The sequence below is a fragment of the Cervus canadensis genome, chromosome 3 (genome assembly GCF_019320065.1).
Source record: "Cervus canadensis isolate Bull #8, Minnesota chromosome 3, ASM1932006v1, whole genome shotgun sequence".
NCBI lineage: Eukaryota > Metazoa > Chordata > Mammalia > Artiodactyla > Cervidae > Cervus > Cervus canadensis.
Window position 1 is genome coordinate 10,264,027 of NC_057388.1, and position 16,091 is coordinate 10,280,117.

The window sequence follows — 16,091 nt, forward strand, 5'->3', positions numbered from 1 at the left end:
GCAGGCCAGGGAACTTCTGTCAATAGAATTTGATCAGAAAAGATCTGACAACTTAGTCTTTTTTTTTTTTTTGACACCTACTGCTTTGTGGTCTGTGTGCCATCCTTAGCCAGAGATTGTCACTGTCTTTAGATAATGTGATCAAGATAATGTGATCCCTTATAAAGTCCAGCCTAGATCTCTATTTGAGTGATTGACAATTAGATTGAACAATCCAATTGAACTATCTAAACATATCTTGTTTTCAGTTGTACATAGTTAAAATTGTTTGATTTTTCTAAAGTCACAATAATCCTTTCAAAGATGAATGAATAGTGACTGTAAACCAGTTTGCTTGGCTCTAAAACTTACTGCATAATGATTTTCCTGAGGATGAATGTAAAATCCCCTGATGTTATATTTCTGACATAGTGACAGCAGCCGCTTATAAAATATTTAATAATGTGCTTTAAACAACTAGGAAAAACAACTTACTGAACATAAATTACATCTTAAGGAATGATTTGGTTTAACGAAAGATTAATAATATATAGAGTTTACAGATGGTTTTGAAGTCAGTTTTCACTTGAATGTTTCGGCAGCTAGGAATGGCTATGGTACCCATCTTTTGGAGGGAAGGTCCTTGTGGAAAGTTATTGTCTTAAATCAACATGCCAGTGCTTATGAGAGTGACAAGGCAATACTCCAACACCCATGGTGACACCCGATGGCCTCTTAGACTGATTTCAAGGTGCAAATAGGATCCCTCTGTCCTTTATCCTCCTGCCTGCTGCAGGAAACAAGTCTTACATTTCACAGTTGAGGGAACCAGTGCTCAAAGTGTCAGTGACTCTGGACAGGTATCAGATTGCTTTCCATCCTCTGATAATAGATTCCATTTGAAAGAGGATGAAGTGAGAGCCTAAGAGAAGAGCACCCCTCCAGGGAAACCTGGGAGACAGGAAGTAAATAGAGGAGAACAACAACATAACTAGGCATGAAAGTGCTGGGAAACAGGACTTAGCTGAAAAGCTTCAGTGTTTTGAAACAACGAGTCATTGGCTTACAGCAACACTAAGGAGGTAATTAGGCTGGGAAATTAAGCATGGGTTTATTAAGGGACTTCCCTGACAGTCCAGTGGTTGACAGCGTGCCTTCCAATTCAGGGGGTGCAAGTTTAATCCCTGGTCTGGAAACTATGATCCTACGTGCCTTGGGGCCAAAACACCGAAACATAAAGATGGAAGCAATACTGTAACAAACCCAATAAAGACTTAAGAAAGGAATTGGTTTCTTAAAAAGCATGCAAGTTAAATGAAGCAGTTGTTAACTAAAGAGAAAATACAAATATGTTTCATCTGTCTCTAATGAACAGTAAATACCAAGTTATGCTGATATATAACATGATTTTCTATAAAATCATGATATAATTGTATTGGCTAGGAAGAGAGGGGGGAATGAGCATCTGTAATTGGGCTGTATCCACCCACACATCATTTAGAAATATGAAAATAAATACAACAGCATAACCAAGAGCAATCATACAGCTGAAAGTTCAAAGTGATGGCTCTGCAGAGTGGAAACAGGGTGACCACATGGCAGGGTGTAGGTGTTTTTTAAGGACCCTTCAGAAATAGTTCGTACATCAATAAGATATGTCTTTAACTGAAGATGATCACGTTTTATTTCTTTATTTTGATTATTTCGGAGGTGACTTGAAAATTTATTCTGAGATCACTTTTAGAAAGTATTTCCGTCATTCATTTTTAAGAAAAAGATCATTGACAACAAAAGTCAATCAGTTCTCTTTAACCTTGGGTGTTGAGTTCTAGCTCTTGCTGCCTCCCAGCACTGTGTGAACTTGGGCGAGTCCTTTTGTCTAACCTCCCTGAATGTTAGCGTCCTCATTCATTAGCATTACTGTGAGGGTTAAATACAGTTAGGCCCGTAAAGCGCTAGGGTGATGTCAGCCACTCTGCTCCCCATCCCTCCCTTCCAGTTTCCTGTAACTTAAATCACCTAGGCACAGAAACAGCTTTTAAGTCCATGTCCATAAGTACAAAGAGATTTTATGTGACTTTGTAGCCATATTTTCATTGCTTTTATATTTAGAGCATCTGTTTTATTATCTGCCTTATTGCAATCTCCCCCACTACCTTCTAGCTGTGTGGCCGTAGCTTCTTCATTCCTTTTGATAGTTTCTCCTTCTGGAAGCACTTTCCCAGGGGCTCTTGTCATTCTACAGCTTCACGCCAGATGGCCACACCTATTTTCATGGTGTTAACAACTACACAGTGGCAACTTCCACGTTTGTATTTCCAGCACAAACCACTCATCTGACTTCCAGACTTGTACATCCATCCAACTGCCTGTCTGATATCTCCTTTGGGATGAATTCAGGCATATCTCAAACTCAACCTGTCTAAAACCAAACTCCTAACCTACTTCCCCTAAATGCTCTCCTCCACCCTTTCCTAATTTCAGGAACAGTACCTTAACCATCCATTTAGCACATCCAGAAACTTCCAGTTCCTTGACACCTCACACTTTAAAAATTATATCCTGGCCAAACCCAAGATCCTGTCCATCAACATAGGCTGTTGATTTTACACCGACTCTCAAATCCCTCTCCTCTTGTCCTCCACAATTACCATCTAGACCATGCCACTCCACACTTATACCGTTCCAGCTTTCTATTTTATACATATCGCTTCTTGTACCATAGCATCCATTTTCCATAGAATATTCAAAAATTGTTGGCCTTTTGTCACTATTCCTTCCTCTGGTATAAGGACATGTTTTGTTGAATAAATGAATATTTATCTCAGTCTACTTAAGTACTTTTGAATCACATGTATATACTAAATCCAATAATGTTTATAAACTATAAAGCAAGCCTTAAAATGTTTGATAGTGTTGACTTTAATACTTTAGAAGTAAATTCCAAGTGTGGAAAGCTCTTCCACCTCTTGAGGGGGAAAAAAATCAGATTCAAATATATGAGAAAATAGAAAAATAAGTTTCAGTAGGAGAGAAACAACATTTTGACCCTTGCATCGCTATCTGTAGCGGTGTTTCTGGGTTGTTTTGGCGGGGAGTGGTTTTGGTGGGTTTTCTTGGCTTACTGGGTTTCTGAAGTAGCTATTTAAGGCATTTGATGTCAAGGCAAAATAAGTTATCTTCTGTGGCAAAAGAGAGAACACTTTCATTAGTTTAATTCTGGAGAGGATTAGAATTCAACCATATGTGATGAACTGGCAGATGACCAAAACAGGGGCTTCCTTGGTGGCTCAATGGTAAAGAATCTGCCTGCCAATACAGGAGTCATGGATTCGATTCCTGGTTCTGGAAGATTCCACATGCCGAGGAGCAACTAGGCTTGCGTGCCACAACCACTGAGGCCTGTACTCTAGGGCCTGGCAGCCACAGCTATGGAAGCCTGTGTGCCCTGGAGCCCATGCTCCACAACAAGAGAAGCTACGGCAATGGGAAGCCCACACACTGCACCTAGAGAGTAGTTCCCGCTCACTGCAGGTGCAGAAAAGCCCGTGCAGGAAAGATGCCCCAGCACAGCCAAGAAGCACAGTAAATAAAAGTTAAAAAGGACACACAGCATCAGGAACAATGGGACATGTCCATATAAGACAAGAGAAAGAGGAACCAGAAGTGGCAGGGGTCAGGGTCTAGGCACCCAGCCACATGAGAGGAAGGGAGGAAGAACCTGAGTCCAGCTGGACCACAGGAGACCGCAAGGCTCCGCTTGGTGGATGGACAGAGTCCGGAGGGCCCACTGGAAAGCAGGGTTTATGGGAACCGTGAAACAATTATTCCATTGTGCTCCACTCTGAGCAGACCTGGAATATTCTACTTTTCCAGAGAAGCAGGATGTGGGAAATGTGTGTGGGAGTTGGAAGGAAATCCACAAACATGAATAAATGCTGAGAACATTAAATCTGTATGGATTATTTCCACATGAAAATCCCGAGGTTTGCAGAAAGGGAAGTGAACTCTTTTGGAGCTCTATCTTCCCATTTTCAGAAGGAACCTCTTCTAAAATCACTTGCAGTGAATCCGTAAGGAAGCATTCCTTCAGAGTCTTAGTCTGGTAGACTATCTGGGTTGCGCCGAGGACCTCATTGGAGGGAGTGAATTGCCAGAGCTCTGTGCTGTGGAAGAGCTGATGGAATGCGTGAAGCCATTGTTCGGCATGACGTCTATCTGTATACGGGGGTTCAGCTGTAATGAATGAATCGAGCGTGGGTTGGTGATTGTTCATTGTGCTAGTACCATTCAAACGACATGACTGAGAGATGTAGTATTTGGGGTTATTCTGTGGATCCGGAGCATCTCAGAAAATATGAGTCATGGGGGAAAAAAAATGTTGACCCAAATCTGACTTTTAATGATGTCTCTTTTTTAATGTCAGTATATTATACTGACTAGGATTCTCTAGAAGATGGAAAAACTTTGACTTCCTTAGTCTGGCTACACAGGGACCTTTTGGGCAAAGATATGGAATAAGTTTGAAAAGGATAAGAGAGCAAAATCTGTAATGGGAAGGTGGTCATTCCAAGAAGTGAGTTTCCTCATTTTCCTTTATTTTTAATATCTATCTTGAGAATATTTTTTCAGTTTTTATACTATAACAAAAGAGAATGACTCCCTCCTCCAGATTATACAGCCATTTCTATGTCTTTTATCATATTAAATTGCTGACAACACAATCCAACCAGCCCACCATTTGCAGAACACTGTGTTGTGTGGCTGATGTTATAATTAGGACACTGAGAAATTTGTGCTCTAATGAAAGGCTATGCTGTGATGCAGGGTATGGGGGAAGGGGACAGAAGGCAGGAGGCGGTGACCCATCCGTGGGACCCAGATGACATCCTGTGCCTTTTGAAACCTTTTTTTAGCAAAATCATTTTAATTAGCAAAAGTGCTATTGTAATAGCTTTGCTTACAAAACATGTAGTCTCAGCCCTCGAATAGTGTATAGCTATGAAATCGGATGTTGATTTATTCCTCAGATGTTGGTGGAGGTCTAAGTTCGTAAAGGATCTCAACAGTGCCTTCAAGTTTGTTTGCCTCTAATCACCTCTTGCATTTTATCTTAATCACACTTTGCAGAGGCTCTCTGATGCTCTTTTAGACCTCTTGTAGGGAGGAGTCTTACTGGAAATCTAGTTAGTGTTTATGTCCTAAAACTGCCGCTGCATATGGAATGATTGAGTATCATTCCTCCTGAAGTATGAATGGTGTATCCATTGACTTACAGCTTTTAAATGTCTGCAGTTCAAATCGTGTTAGTTACAGGCAACCTTCCTACGGTCTTGTTGCTTGTTGACTTATTATTGGGAGGGGTAACTGGGTTGCCGCACTGCCATCCTACTGTTTTCCAAGACCAGGTCAGCTGGGAGATCGAGTATCATAGTCCTCTCAGTTCTCACTACCCAGAGCTGTATGCTGGGTTAACAAGGGCCATCTACCAGATGACAGACGCTCCTCAGGATGTAGGTATCAGCATCAGTATAAAGAATTTTTATAGAAGCATAGGAGCACTGTTTGTATTCATCAGGGTTCCCTTGATCACAATTCAAATGAACTTAAACAAAAAAGATTATTAGCTCACTTAACAAAAAAGTCCAGGAATGATGCCTTCAGGAGGCCCGAGTGTACCCAGAGTTTCGAATCTCCTCTTTGAAGAAGAGGGGATGGCAGACAGAATAGTTTGTCTTCCCCTCCATGTGATGTTTCTGTTTGTCTCTTCTTATCTCTGCATGATAGTTTCTTTACTTTTCGTTACAGTTTCTTCCATGTGACCAGAGAAGATGGCCACTTGCAACCACAGCGCCACACCATCCTAGTTTGAGAGCCAGTAGAAAGAAAGCAAGATTTTTCTCTATAGGTGTGTGTCATCCCAGGCAAGACTCTCCTTGGTCCTGTTTGCAAAATAGGCTGATGTTTATACACAGTGTGCCCAGGGGAATGGAGTACTGGTACTGACCATTACTACAGCATAACTGATATCCCATCAGAAGCGGATAGAGTGCAGGAAGTATTTTCCAAGGAATCAGAGGACAGGAGGAGGTAAGTATGCTAAACGATGGAAATGATAGATGCTGTAGTTTTTTGCATGAGTTGTCTCTCTTTAGAGCTCTTCTGAGACTAGGTATCAAGGTAGCTTGCAAGCTCTCTGACAACAATATCCTAGTGTGATTTGATCAGTAGAATGGTTAATTTGAAATGTCAACTTGACTGGGCCATAGGGTGCACAGATGTTGGCCTAAACACGTTCACTTAATGAAGGCAGATTGCCCTTCCCAGTGTCACTGGGCCTCATCCAACCTGCTGAAGGCTGGGATAGAACAAAAAGCAGAATGAGAAAAGATTCACTCTCTGCTTGACTGTCTTTCAACCGGGACATCTACTTCAGCCTTCAGTGCTTCTGGGCTCATTGGATCTCCTAGGTCTCCAGACTGCAAGCTGCGGATCTTGGGACTCCTTAGACTCCATAATCCCATGAGCACCACCCTACCCTCTATGTATATGTGTAGTGTATATATAGGCTTCCCAGTTGGCACTAGTGGCAAAAAACCTGCCTACCAATACAAGAGACATAAGAGATGCAGGTTCAATCCCTGGGTCGGGAAGATCCCATGGAGGAGGGCACAGCAACCCACTCCAGTATTCTTGCATGGAGAATCCCATGGACAGAAGAGCCTGGCGGGCTACAGTCCAGAGGGTCACAAAGAGTCAGACACGACTGAAGCAACTTAGTATATGTATAATTATTACTTGTATTTTTGGAGATCCTCAGCTAATACAATTAGGGATATGTATGTGGCAAAGGGGAGAAGGAATATCTGGACTACAAAATCAAGTTTTATGTGTCATGGTTTAGCTTCAATTTGGGGGGACATTTTTCCGCATCTTCAGATTCCAGAAGATAAACTGTAGTCTTTTGTAGGGTGACTTTTAAAAATTAAGTGAGAGGTTTTTATTTTGCATTTATGCTTCCAAATGCAATTTTAGATATTATCACCAGCAAAACAAGAATAAACTCTACCGAATAGCATGAAATGTTAAAAAATTTTCGTATCTCCTACATGATGTGATCCAATTAAAATTCACATTGCTTTTCCTACAAACCTAAGAAAAACCACAGAGGACAAATCCAATGCATTAATATTCCATGAATACTGGGGATAGGTAAATCTAGCAATTTCCTTTGAACTATGTGCTAGGATTAGAATAATATCATGTAGAAAAGACAGTTCTGGTTTAAACTTACAACCCATGAAAATGATTAAATTGTGAACTTGGCAAATACATTTTCCAATTTCTAAAAGATGTTTAAAAATGAATTCAGAAGGGCATCAGTGGAAAAATAGAAACACTCTTACTTTGTGACAAAATAGGAAATAAATGACACTTCTAAAATGGTGCAGTGCCATATAACCAATACCTCTTTCATGACTTTTATTAACATGCTCCTCCTGAATGTGTCTGTATAAAGTTTCTTGTAAGTTTGATCTGAGGATCGGATTTGGTGTCACTTGTATAATTATATGGGAACAGGTGGAGTTGACTGATTTGATCTTTCCACATGGGCTGACTTGTTGGGTTTTTTTTGTTTGTTTCTTTTGGTTCTCCCTAATGAGAAAAGAAAAATAAAACATACTTTTTGGAACTGTGGTTACAAAATTAACCATATACCAGAAAACAGGGTGTTAGATTTCCTGTTGTACTTTTTAGAACATAGATGTACAATTTAAGATGCTTTGTTCTTCAGGTTAATTGCAGTGTATATCCATGTACATGGTATTGCAGTTCTAATTAATTGATAGAGTACTAGGTAGAATAGTTCTTATACTAATTTCAGGCATCAACCAAAATTGAAGAGAAAAACCAGCAAACCTTGAACTTCGTGAGTGATTATGGAAATGGTCTCTGAGAAATAAATCTCAGATCAAGTGATTAAGCCAATCCAATCCATAAATTGGGGGACTATCTAAATAATTCAAGCTGGCTTGCCTTTAATTATATAAATGGAATTTAGGGACTGATTTTCTCAAATCAAAGTTTCACTCTAATCTTATTATTTTTTAGTTTTTATTTTTGGTTGCACTAGGTCTTCGTTGCTGCACACAGGCTTTCTCTAGTTGCGGCGGGCAGGGACTCCTCTCTAGTTGCGGCGGGCAGGAACTCTTCTCTAGTTGCGGTGTGCTGGCTTCTCATTGTGGTGGCTTCTCTTGTCGCGGAGCATGAGCTCTAGGTGTACAGGCTTCAGTAGTTGTGGCGCTCCGGCTTAGCTGCCCCCATGGCATGTGGGATCTTCCCGGACCAGGGATTGAACCCGTGCCCCCTGCTTTGACAGGGGGATCCTTAACCACCGAACAAGCAGGGACATCCTGCACTCAAATCATTACTGCCTGAAGTCATCCAGTTGAATTCACTTCCCCTTGTTCCATACAGACCCAACAAAAGTGGGACTCTGGAGGGCACCTATTTTAATTCAGATCCCATAACAATGGTCTTATCAGTGAAACAAGATGAAAGAAAAGCGTTTTATAAATGCAATCCAGTCCCCTGGACTGCTCAATTGACTGAATCTGATCTATTGAAAAAGGCCCTCCCCTTTTCCCTGTGGGGAAAATAATAGAGATGACAAAAAGGGCAGGGGACATAAAAAGGGAAAGTTCCTGAGGTGCCATCTGGGATGGAAGCTTCCTGAAGGATCCTGTGACTAGAAAAGTGAGTGTGGCATTCCAGGGCCAAGATCCACATGCACAGCCACACGCACAAACCATAGCCGGTCTTCATTCACGTGATGGAGGTTTTGAGCAAATTGCATGAACACAATTAGGCCAGGAACTCTAGGTTTTTGAAACTGTAGTCCACCCCTCTTCCCACTCTCGGCCCTCACCAAATTTCATGTAAAGCAAAGATTAAATGATATCATTGGATCAACATGATAGAATCAGCTTTTTTTTTTTAATATTCGTAAGAGAATCAACTTTTTGTTTTGGCTTTTTGGAGCATCAGTTTTATAAGAACTTCAAGAGAACAGTTAAATAAGTAAATAATATAAAATATAATGTGTTGCATGAATTTTTAAAGTCAAACCCGAGGTGGGCGAAGACAGTTTCTGTCTGGAGGTGTGTCATTTCTGGCAACCTCCATACCCTCTGAGGTGCATGTGAATTCTCTGGCCATAAGGAATGTATTGATGGATAAATTGAGAAGCACTGGAATAAACCAAAGGATGCCTCTAGTTCTACCCTCGTTGAGAATTTTATGCTTTTGTCTCTAAATCTCATAGAAGAGTGGTATATTCTACATCTGAAGGAGCCCTGGAAACCTATACTTCCATACACTTCCTTTAAAAAAAGTCCAGATCATGCCTTATCTTTCTGGCCAATTTCAGGTACTCCTGTTAAAGTTCTGTCACATCTATTCTAAGATATGAGAAAATCTAAATAACTTTGAACAACAACTTGACACTATTCTTCAGTAGTTTTGTTTTAAAATAATTTCAGATTTACCTAGGAGTTGCAAAAATAGAACAGTTCCCATATACTCTTGGAGAAGGAAAGGGCAAACCACTCTAGTTCCCTTGTCTGGAGAATCCCATGGACAGAGGATCCTGGTGGGCTGTAGTCCATGGAGTCGCAAAGAGTCAGGCATGACTAAGCGACTAACACATGTACTATATCATCTAGTTTCCCCTAATGCCAACATTTTACATAATCATGGTATATTTACCAAAACTAAGAAATTAACATAAGAAATTAAACTACAGACTTCATTCAGATTTCCCTAGTTAATTCACTAATGACCTTTTTCTATTCCGGGATCCACTTGCATTTAGGTGCTATGAATTTTTGCTTTTCCCTCTTTGTCTTTAAATAACACAACATTACTATTAGAAGCTTTGATCTTTCACAGTTATCAACAGCTATTAATATCTTCCTATCATTTAAGAAAAGTAGTATTAAATTGTTGCATTAGGCTAAACTGTTTGAAATCAATAAGAAATTTATTATGAAAAATTTTTAACTTGCATATCTCAGGAAGATTGGTTAAAAAACAAACTACAACCTTTTCAAAACAGCATAAAATCTCTTTATATCTAGAAAAATCCTTTTCACCTAGGAAATGATTTTCTGATCAGTTCAATTTGATGTACTACAGAAAAGTTCTGAATGTTTCAACCCACAGTTCAAACTAGTTCTTATGAAACAAATAGATTTTGAGGTGCTTTGGAGGCAAGGACCTGTTCCTAGCCATTTCTGTATCCATAACATTGCCTTAAATGTTATAAATATTTGTTGCATTAATGAACACATGAAATTTCCTAGGATATTCAGGCTGGAGAGAACTTGAAAACCTGTCAGGTTAATTAGACTCCAGAGCCTTCACCTCTGACTGTCTTTGGGATGTTTCTGTGTAGATAGTGTCAAAGAGGTTTATAGGTGATGCTTTATAGACAGCTTCATGGAAATGTCATGAACCCTTGTAGAATACTTACTGCCAGAAACATGCCAAGTTTTAAACGTGTTTCTTTTTTTCTGAAAGAACAAGAGCCCTTATCTTCTTATGAATGTACAATCAGAAGATTATAGAGAAGTCAAAATATTGTATGAAGCAATGGGTCATATCCTGCTTAGTTATAAGCAGTTTCCTAGTAATGAAGGTATCATTCATTCAAAATGCAGTCATTCCAGACATAATGCCATTTGTAGCAACAAGGATGCCTAGAGATTATGACACTGAGTGAAGTGAGTCAGACAGAGAACTATTGTGTGACATCCTTTCTATGTAGAATCTAAGAATAAATGAGAAAAATGAACTTACAAAGCAGAAAGAAACTCAGAGACTTAGAGAATGGGAGTAAGGATTGGGGGGAAGGGATAGCTTGGGAGTTTGAAATGGACATGTACACACTGCTATGTTTAAAATAGGTAACCAACAAGGTCCTACTAACTGGCGCATGGAACTCTGATCAGTGCTGCGTGGCAGCCAGAACGGAGGGGAGTTTGGGGTGGAATGGACACGTGTACGTACGGCTGAGGCCCCGTTGCTGTCCACCTAAAACTAGCACAGCCTTGATAATCAGCTCTGCGTGTGTGCTTAGTCACCAAGTCATGTCTGACGCTTTGCGACCCGTGGATTGTAGCTCCCCAGTCTCCTCTGTCCATAGGATTTCCCATGCAGGAACACTGGAGTGGGTTGCCATTTCCTTCTCCAGGAGTCTTCCCAACCCTGGCATCGAACACGCATCTCCTATATTGCAGGTGGAATTTTTACCCCTGAGCCACCAGGGAAGCCCTAATCAGCTCTGCTGCTGCTGCTGCTGCTGAGTCACTTCAGTCGTGTCTGACTCTGAGCGACCCCGTAGACGGCAGCCCACCAGGCTCCCCCGTCCCTGGGATTCTCCAGGCAAGAACACTGGAGTGGGTTGCCATTTCCTTCTCCAATGCATGAAAGTGAAAAGTGAAAGTGAAGTCGCTCCATCGTGTCTGACTCTTCGCGACCCCATGGACTGCAGCCTACCAGGCTCCTCTGTCCATGGGATTTTCCAGGCAAGAGTACTGGAGTGGGTTGCCATTGCCTTCTCCTAATCAGCTATACCCTAATACAAAATAATTTTTTCTAAAAGTGATCATTCTGGGTCTCTAAATTCTGACATGTACAGTGCATTAGAACAGATTATGCCCAGCGGTCAGTCTGGGATCTCAAAGTACCTGTTTTTGTTTGTTTGTTTGTTTGTTTGTCATCTTTTCTTCTCAACTCTGGAAAATTTATAGATAAACATGTTTGAATATTCTCTTGATGTTACATACAAATAGTTGTTTATATATTTTGTATATTAATAACCTGCCATATCAAAAGCATTTAAGTAGGAATGTCTTCATGTAACTGTAAGCAAAGAATGCCTGCCAAGTCAAAATAATAGTTTTTTTTTTTTTTTTTTAAGCCTAAGACACTTGTAAGTCTGAATAGGTTGTTGGCACGGCTAATCCCAAAATTTAAATCTTGTAGGTGCTAGTTTCTTATGAGTCTGTTTTGTCCAGGCAGAATGTCAGCTGTGTCCTAATGTGAACTGGGCCTCATATATCATATATTGCCCAAAACACTGAGAAGATAACCATAGGAGAGGGGCCGTGAGTCCATATTTGCTGCATGAAAGATGGTGGTGTTGGCCATGACCCCGGAACTGCTATGCAAGCAGCCAGCCTCGTAATTTCTACTTGGTTAGAAGGTGTTACCAGGGAAGATTCTACCTAACATGACTCAGTGAGAGGTGAACATATCAGTTTGCCCATAAGAGGATCATATAGTCAAAACTGTGTTTTTTCCAGTAGTCATGTTTGGATGTGAGAGTTGTACCATAAAGAAAGCTGAGCACCAGAGAATTGATGCTTTTGAACTGTGGTGTTGGAGAAGACTCTTGAGAGTCCCTTGGACTGCAAGGAGATCAAACCAGTCCATCCCAAAGGAAATCAACCCTGAATATTCACTGGAAGGACTGATGCTGAAAGTGAAGTTCCAATACTTTGGCCACCTGATGCGAAGAGCTGATTCATTAAAAAAGACCCTGATGCTGGGAAAGATTGAAGGCCGAAGGAGAAGGGGACAACAGAGGATGAGATGGTTGGATGGTATCACCAACTCAATGGCTATGAGTTTGAGCAAGCTCCAGGAGATGGTGAAGGACAGGGAAGCCTGGCGTGCTGCAGTCCATGGAGTTGCAGAGTCTGACACAACTAATTGACTGAAAAACAACAGTAAGCTTTGTTGATTTGTTTGGGTGTATGATGTAGAATGTGAAGCAGAATTGGGCATAGTTTAGATTAGGAGTAAACAAACATTTTCATGAAGCAGTAGGTAGTAAATACATTCAGCATTGCATATCTCTCTCAATACTTTTCAAGTCTGCTCTCATAGCTTGAAAGCAGACAGATAATAATATTACAAAAACAAATGAGTATTACTTGTCCCAATAAAATGTTATTTATAAAAATAGGTGAAGGGGGCTCTATTTGGTCCTTGGGCTATACTTTGCCATCTTGGTTTAAAATAAAAAATGCCTTGGGTCTTTCCCAACACAAACCCACATTTGAAACAAACAAATGAATTTAGACTCAAAATAACACCTATGCTGATGATACCTTGCTGCTTTGCTCTGCATTGACTGCTGCCAGGATCTTAATTTGCAGATGGTCTCCTAACATATGGGCCTCCCTGGTGGTTCAGACGGTAAAGAATCTGCCTGCAACGCGGGAGACCTAGGTTCGATCCCTGGGTGGGGAAGATACCCTAAGAAGGGAATGGCAACTGACTCCAGTATTCTTGCCTGGAGAACCCCATGGACAGAGGAGCCTGGCAGGCTACAGTCTATGGGATCACAAAGAGTCAGACACGACTGAATGACTAACGCTTTTGCTAACGTACAACTAGCATATGGAATGTGAAGAAAAAGTCTGTTTTGACTCTGTACCAATTATTTTGATTACAAACAGATGACGAATGGTAGTGGCCGACTCAAAAATGTTTATTTCATTTATGCAGAAGCAGTACAAAAAATCGAATCTCAATTTAGCAAGAAATATTTGAGAAATGGGTTTATACCTTAGCATATTTTTGGTGAACATTAGGTTAATCAGGCTCCCATTTATGTCTTATTTTCTGGTGGCTCAAATAGTAAAGAGTCTGCCTGCAATGCAAGAGACTTGGGTTTGATCCCTGGGTCTGGAAGATTCCCTGGAGAAGGGAATGGCTACTCACTCCAGTATTCTTGCCTGGAGAATTCCATGGACAGAGGAACCTGGTGAACTATAGTCCATGGGGTTGCCAAGAGTCAGACATAATTGTAAAACTAACACACTTACACCTTACTGGTAAAAATGTTTCTTTCCCATCTTAGTGAAATGGGTTCAGTTGGCCTTAGGAAGCGGGACACCATGACCCTGTCATACAATCTTTGCTTATTTGCATTTCATCCTTCCCTTGCTTCAACATTTATTACATACCTTAGTGGGAGGAGGAGGAGGAAAAGACCAAGAAGCATATGTAAATCAACCACCCTTGGTGCCATAATTAAAAATGGGAATTACATAGATTTAGCATAGTCACAAAATCTGTTCTTTCCTTTCTGGTGTTGGAAAGTGCTTGGCCTTCTTTACAAGCATTCCACTGCCTTTCAGGCGGCTGCTATTAGTAGACAATTACTTGATGGCTTCTATGAATCAATCTGATCAGGTTGAACCAGAAGTCACTTGCTCTTGTGCTCTGTCTCATAATAGTTGGCATTTGATATCAATTGCTGAGATGTCTCCGCCCGCCCCTACCCCCGCCCCTGCCCCGCACACCCCTGGCAACAGTTGAAATTAATTTGGCTTTCTTCCTGCTGTGCTTATCCTTGTGGAACCTTTTATCTTCTTAGTTCTTGACATATTGGGTACTTGATGCAGTGTGTGTGTGTGTGTGTGTGTGTGTGAGTCACTCAGTCATATCTGACCAGGCTTCTCTGTCTGTGGACTTCTCCAGGCAAGAATACTGCAGTGGGTTGCCATTTTCTGTTCCAGGGGATCTTCCAGACCCAGGAATTGAACCCAGGTCTCCTGCACTGCAGGCAGATTCTTTACCATCTGAACCCCCGGGGAGCCCACTTGTGCTCAAAGTCTTCCTTCAGGGGACAGCCAACCTGATCCCAGTGAAGAAACAACCCAGCAGGGTGGTCCGGCAGGCGATCTGGCAGATAGTGAACCAAATCTCGGTCTGCAGGCCCCTTGGTCTCCTCTTACGACTCTACCCTAGTTTGGGATGAGACCCTCCAAGGGGCTGTTGTGCAAGTAGTGATTTCTATTAAGAGGCTATATATTCTGGTAGGAGAAAGAGAGACTCTGTGATTTAATAGGGCTGGTTTTGCATATTGTTTAATTTTGGCTCCTCTTATTTGTAGGACCTGGAACAAGTCATTCACCTTTTTGTACCTTAGTGACTTTGTAAGGGCTTCCTAGGTGGCTCAGTGGTAAAGACTCCACCTGCCAATGCAGGAGATGCGGGTTCAATCCCTGGGTTGGGAAGATCCCCTGGAGAAGGAAATGGCAACCCACTCCAGTATTGTTGCCTGGAAATCCCATGTACGAAGGAGCCTGGTGGGCTACAGTCCATGGGGTTGCAAAGGATCAGGCTCAACTGAGTGACTGATCATGAGCATGACTTTGTGAGACCAGAAACTCCGTCTACTACATAAATTATTTTGATGTTCAGGGAGCATCCACATGCCAGCATGTTCACATCACTCAGAATGCCAGACACATAGTAGGTGCCCTGTAAGTTTTGCTTTGAAGGAAATGTGTTTCCTATAGCCTCTACCCAAAATGAAGGAGAGATGTCCCCTTCCAAGTCCCTTGACTCAAGTCACCTGGGCTGAGGGAGAGGAGAGCCTTCTCAGGGCCCCAGGTGCCCATCACTAGTAAAGACTTAGGGCTTGTCACACCAAGTGTTCATGTTTGGAAGCTTGCTGAGTCTGGTGCGTTTCTGAGGCTTTTGTGTAATGGGCTTTGTGTAATGCTAATAAACACACAAACCTCTTTATAAACATGTTCTTGTGGACCCCTGAGGCTACAGTGCTGATGAGCTTATTTTTTTTAATAAAAAATGAGATGAACTGCAAGGACCCAATTAGAGAGGCTCAGTCAGATCACTGGAGGTTTTTAGGCCTGGACACTATAGAAGAGCTTTGAAGAGGCTGGGGCAAGAGAAACCACAACGAGAGAGACACCGAACTTGCTTTCATTCTTCGCGGCAGCTTTGTTTGTCCTCCCTGCAGGCTCAGAGCTGCGCTGCTGGGACAGAACTCATCTCCCAGCAAGCTGGTTTTGTTCCTCACTTGCAAGGCTCTGTGAATGGATCTCTGAAACGCAAGCACCCTAGTCCCCAGGAGTGCAAAGGGTTTGACAACACAGTGAGTGGCAGTGGATGCCTTTTCTCACCTAGATGAAGCGAAGTCTCTTGCAAAAGACACTCCCAAATTTGAAATAGTTCTAATCCAGTAATCTCACCCTTGTCACGTTAACAGAGAGGATGAGACTGGGGAA

General features: G+C 41.5%; 1 long non-coding RNA gene across 1 annotated transcript in view; it reads left to right on the forward strand.

Annotated features, from left to right (window-relative positions):
- The window catches only part of LOC122437742, a 29,950-nt gene extending 17,524 nt beyond the window's left edge, over nucleotides 1-12,426 (forward strand). The window contains exons 3-4 of the long non-coding RNA XR_006268389.1: nucleotides 5,788-6,069; nucleotides 12,060-12,426. This is a non-coding gene — a long non-coding RNA (uncharacterized LOC122437742). The remainder of the gene's footprint in view (nucleotides 1-5,787; nucleotides 6,070-12,059) is intronic.
- The last annotated feature ends 3,665 nt before the right edge of the window (nucleotides 12,427-16,091 follow it).